The following is a 6000-nucleotide window of genomic DNA, read 5'->3' as shown; positions in this document are numbered from 1 at the left end:
ACATGTCCGGGAAAATCCGGACGTATGGTAACCCTAACCTAAAGATCACTGGAATGAGCTTACCCCTTCACCTGGCTTCCCAGTCAAGAGCAATGACCAGATCAATGGCTTTACAACAGACTAGACCAGCTGTCCTACCTCTGTCTTAACTTCCATTTTCTCTCATTATATCCTCCTCCAATGAACTGCATTATCAGCAGATCCATCTTTGGGGTTGTTTCCCCACTTACACTGTCCCCACAACTGTCAATTTCCCACAACTTACAGTCCCCACAACTGACTTCTGGCTCTGAGAAAAACCCGTAGGCTTCTGCCAGCAGCACTTGCATTACTGTGAGTGAGCAGCAGCTCAGTAGGCCCTTCCTCTGCGTTGTCAATGGAACCTCCATCCACAAGGTGGGGGGCAGCTTAATTAATATCTGGTTCAGCTGAAAAATGTTGACATGGAGAACCAAGGCAAAGGGGACCTAGAGTCCAACAGCTCTCAACAGTTGTGGCAACAGCCACGGAGAGAGAGGAGGCAACACTGGGCAAGGGGAGGGTGTCAGAGTAAGGAAGAGACCTAGCAGCACTTCACTCAGAAATGATGCAGTTAGAGGACAGGGTGAACAAACCCCTTTGAGATGAGAGAGTAAAAGGAGGCATGGAAGACCTCCCAGTGAGGAGAGTAAGGGGGCAGCATGTACCTCTTGTGCAGGAAGGGAAAGAGAAGGCACGACTGGGGAGAGAATTGAATATAGGGAGCAGCACAGTAAATAAAGGGATTAGCCTTTAAGGGGAGTTATTTTAGAGTTGTACACAGGGTATAACTAGAAGTAATAGCATGGAATTAACAAAAATAAAATTCAGGCAGAAGAAAACTTTCCAGAGTGGGAGGTGTGTGTATTAGACTCTGGTCCTTTCTTCCAAGAGAAGTGGCAGAAACCCCATTGCTAAGGGCTTTCAAAACTAGACTGAATACTAAAAAGTACCCCAAAAAGAGCCAGCCTGCAGTGGCAGGGAGAGGGTCTGGATGACCCAATAGGTCTTTTCCATTCCCAATTTCTCTGATTCTGTTAGTTATGTTCCTCCTGTGTTATGACCCTTGCACAAGTAGCTAGGCTCCACTTCTGACCCAAAGGAGGCTCGATAGTGGCCTGAAGAGCCCTAGAAAAGTCATCTCACTAAAATTTCTGAAAAATCATTGATTTGCAGTACAGACTCTGGACACTAGAGTGAGCTGGGACTCATAGCCATTCCTTAGGGCAGGTCTTCACTACAGGGGGGGGTCGATTTAAGATACGCAAATTCAGCTACGCGAACAGCGTAGCTGAATTCGACGTATCGGAGCCGACTTACCCCGCTGTGAGGACGGCGGCAAAATCGACCTCCGTGGCTACCAGTCGATGGCGCTTACTCCCACCTCCTCTGTTGGAGTAAGAGCGTCGATTCGGGGATCGATTGTCGCGTCCCGACGAGACGCGATAATTCGATCCCCGAGAGATCGATTTCTACCTGCCGATTCAGGCGGGTAGTGTAGACCTAGCCTGAGACTAACTCTCTCTAAAAATAAAGAGTTAGTTTTAGATAGATCTAGTGTGAGTTAATGATGAAGGAAGATGAAAGGGCATCTACCAAATCCTTCAGACTATGGGTATTTTTACAGAATTTAGTCAAACTCAGCAAATCAAAATTTTCTATTGTATTTATGATGTACAAGCTTATAATGCACATTTTCCATGAAAAAAGTCTGAGGCTAAGCTATAGACTTCAATTTTGAGTTAGTGGCTTGCTTAGTGAATAAGTTAAACTGGGAGTTAGATTAGAGAGAAGTGCCCTGGAAAGGGAACATATGGTTTTTATTAAATTAGCACTTTAATAAACTGCAAATGGCAGAACTCCTAAAGCGCACAATTGTATTTAATTGAATTATTTGAATAAGCACTTGCTGTTTTGGAATAAAACCTGTCTTCCTGCACCGTAAGCTATTTTGTTTCATATTTCAGTACACAGGTAATGATAGATACACTTCAAATGTTTCTGAATTAGGATTTGATTTGGCTAAAAAACTGGATGCACCTATGGAAATTATCCAAGCCTCATACATCTGCCAAACTGGGCTTTGATCCTGCTGCACGCTACTGCGTAAGTATTTGTAGGATCAGGACCTTAAATTGGAAGTCTTAAGCGACTAGGCCTTTGCCTGAGATTTTCACTTACATCATGGCTGGAAATAACATAGCAGCAGCTTTTTCTGCAGAACCTCAGCTCTTTCAGCTCTAGGCCTAGCTACAAACTGGAATCTGAACATTTCCGAAAGGCATGGTGCCAAACCTGGGGTAGGTTCAGGGAGATTCTGTTTACCATGAACTTCTTTAGTCTCAGTTTCAATATAGCTATTAGTGTTTACAGATTAAGAAAAACAAAACAATCCAACAACTAGAAATTAAGTATATGAAAGGATATCCGTTTCTATACCTGGATTTGTATCTAAAATAAGTCATATGTTGTATTTAGTTAGCAATTAATTTGGTGTGTTTCAGTGTAAAGGGAAAAAATGGACTTGCACTTTTTTGTGTGTGCTTCTTTATGAAGTACAATGGCAGCCTTTAAGGAGTTGTTTTAAAGATAGTTCTCCCTTTTACATTGGGAAGATTCTAATGACCGGAGAACTAGCAAAATGTTGACATCACAAGAGCCAAAAAAAGTGAAAGCTGAGTAACTGAAATAAGATGTTTAGTCAGAATGTTTAAAACCCTTTGTTTTTAATTTGTTAATTTCTATTCAGCTTTATTGGCTAATTAAGCTCTTGGCAATTAAGCTCTAAGACTTTTCTCTGCCGAGAGCCATCAGAAGGCCTCCATCAACACCAGGAAATAGAATTGACATTCCTGATAATGTTATAACCAATGCCCCCCCCTCAAAACCCCCCCCCCCAAAACCTAACACACCAAACCCTTTCAGATCCTCTTTATATATCATAAAGGAGGGGGAAAAAGCGGGCACAATCCCAACTTCTAAAAAAATCCTTTACACACCACCTTTACAGACCCGATCCAATGCTGTGAGTGCCTCCTGTGAGTTCCCCAATGTCCATTAACAGTGATGGAGAAAGTAAGATAGTGTCTCCTCACTGAAAGAACAAAGAATGTAGGCCATGCTTACAGGTGGGGGACTCTATCCTGGTAAGCAGTGACACCAAAAGAGATTTGGGGGTCATGGTGGATAATCAACTGAACTTGAGCTCCCAGTGCAACGCTGTGGCCAAAAGGCCTAATGCAGTCCTGGGACACAAATAGGGGAATCTTGTGTAGAAGAGGTTATTTGACCTCTATATTTGGCAATGGTGCAACAGCTGCAGAAATACTGTGTCCAGTTCTGGTGCCCACAATTCAAAAAGGACGTTGATAAGCTGGAGAGGGTTCAGAGAAGAGCCACAAGAATGATTCAAGGATTAGAGCACATACCTTCTAGTGACTGAGCTCCTTGAGTCTATTTAGCTTAACAAACAGAAAGTTAAGGGATGATTTGATTATAGTCTATAGGCATCCACATGGGGAACAAATATTTAATAGTGGGCTCTTCACCCTAGTAGAGAAAGGTGTAACATAAGCCGATGGATGGAGGTTTAAGCCAGACAAATTCAGACTGCAAATAAGGCATAGCTTTTTAATGGTGAGAGTAATTAACCATTGGAACAATTTACCAAGGGTTGTGGTAAATCTCCATCACTGTCAAATTTTAAATTGAGATTGGATGTTTATCTAAGAGCTATGCTCTTGTAATTATTCTGGGGAAGTTCTGTGCCCTGTGTTATACAGGTCAGACTAGATGATCACAGTGGTCCCTTTTGGCCTTGGAAGCTAAAAGGAGAGAAGACTGGCAGTGGTGAGAACAGTGCCCTCTGCTGTTACTCCTACTGCACAGTGTGGAGGGGCACCTGTAACTTTACTTTTGCAGAGTACAGGTGCTTATTTTGAGGCCTGTAACAGAGTCCACTCGCCACTGTGGTTTTCTTTGCGTCAGGTAACTTGACCCCACGGCCAGGTCTCAGTCTTTTAGCCCACCCCTTCTGGTATCACCATTGTCTAAACTAAAAGTTCAGAAAACTGTCTTTGACAGAAAAAGAGCTTCCACCCTCTCGGGCTCTTCTTTAGCTACTCTCTCCCCCAGTTATTCAGGGTCTCTCCCAAGCCTCCCTGCTCATTCAGGGGCCAGCGGGATCCATTTTGCTCCCTTCAGTCTCTCCCCTCCAGCCTTTCCCTAGCTGGGCCCTCTCAGTACTTAAACCTGGCTTTTTCCATACAGGAATCACCCAGTTCCTCTCAGGTGAGGCCCATCCTGTAATCAGCATTGGCTTAGCTCCAGGCTCTTCAGCTCATGGGGCAAGCCACCCTGTTATAGATAGGGTTCAAACTTTGTATTTCAAAAAGTAAAGGACTGTTTTCCTAGCATTCCTGCCCCACCCCTCCTCTCAATATTATCATCATCAGTAAGCAGTACTCACCTACACTCGCCAGCAGTGTTTCTTGCTGCTTTTCATGGCACTCAGCAACTCCCAGTCTTGTACAGAGATGAAAAAATAAAGGACATCCCTTATAATAAGGGACTCTTGGCAACCCTAGACAGGGCCATTGAATGTTGATCCAGCTAGGACACCATAAGTACATGTGTATCTGACACTATCTATTTATAATGATTGTAATAGTGGGACAGGCACAGTAGAGGTTTATATTTCAATACGGGGCATCACAACCATGTCATGAGTGGCCAGAGCTGGTAGTCATAGCCAGAGCCCACAGTCACAAGGCAGGAGTCAGCTGGATCAGGATACCAGGAGGTCAGAAACAGAACACAAACTGGAGATCAAAACCATGAGTCAGGAACCAGCGTCAGGATACCAGGAGGTCAGACTCAGGAGACAAACTGGAGGTCAGAACGACAAATCAAATGCCAGGAAATCAAGCGAGGGGAGCAGGAAGCACAAGGCACACACAGTCCAGAACAGAGGGGAACCCAGTTGTTCAAATAGCTTCCTGTTCCTGCTGCTGGCTTAAATAGAGCCAGGAGGCCAATCAGCTGCTCCAGGACTCCACCAATAGGACTGCAGAAGTAGCATCTCAAAGTAAGGCTGGGCTTCATGAGTCCCAGGTAAGCAAGTAGCAGCAAGCTACCAGATGGAAGGTTGGTGTGTCGCTGTGTCTATAAACCCTGCAGCCCTAGGTTTGAGACCTGTGGGTTGTGACACTGGACCCCCTTTAGGGAAATAGCTACTTATGCCAAAGTATGGAGTGGTTTTGTGATGCAGTCAAATGCATATTAAGAACTAGATGAAAACTGTCACATGAATGTCATGGATAACCATCCAAGGCAGACTTGAGCCCTAGAAGTCGATTTACTTTGCTACTATATTTATGATCATGTGCAAGAGTTTTTCATATGCAACTCCCACTGGTGTTTGCATTCACAGAGAAACAAAAAATGTGGTCTCCCTACAATCTCAAATAATTAATAACATGAAATATGGCCACATGACTCTAACAGAGGTGATCCCTCCTCCTAACCCAATTCAGCACTGATAATAGAAAATGAGCTCCTTTGTTTCCAAATTTGATCCATGGTGCATAAAACCTTGGCCATCTAAAGAGTGAAAATATTGATCATTAACTGGCTCCTTATGTGGTAATCTCAGAGACAACAACACAGCCAGCACGGTTGTCTGTGTTTCCAAACAAGTTAGCTCTTGCTGCTGGATCTTTTACAGTTTGGCTTTGACTCCACTGACTGTCATGCAAAAGAGAAGTATGCTGGGAGGAGACACCATGGGGAAAATGGTATTGCATACTGTTACATTTTTAGGTAATTAAAATAAGCTTGTTTTCTAAATATTTCTCTGATGGCAGCAAATGCTTGGAAAATAAATAACAAAGAAGCATGGGAGTACTTTTTTTTAAATTGGAAAAATGTTTAGTAATATATTAACTCAAAAAAAAATGTGTCTGTGACATTCTACTGTTAACT

This window comes from Terrapene carolina, unplaced genomic scaffold, assembly GCF_002925995.2.
Source record: "Terrapene carolina triunguis isolate 2854851 unplaced genomic scaffold, T_m_triunguis-2.0 Scaffold69, whole genome shotgun sequence".
Classification (NCBI taxonomy): domain Eukaryota; kingdom Metazoa; phylum Chordata; order Testudines; family Emydidae; genus Terrapene; species Terrapene triunguis.
Note: the sequence above shows the minus strand (reverse complement) of the source record.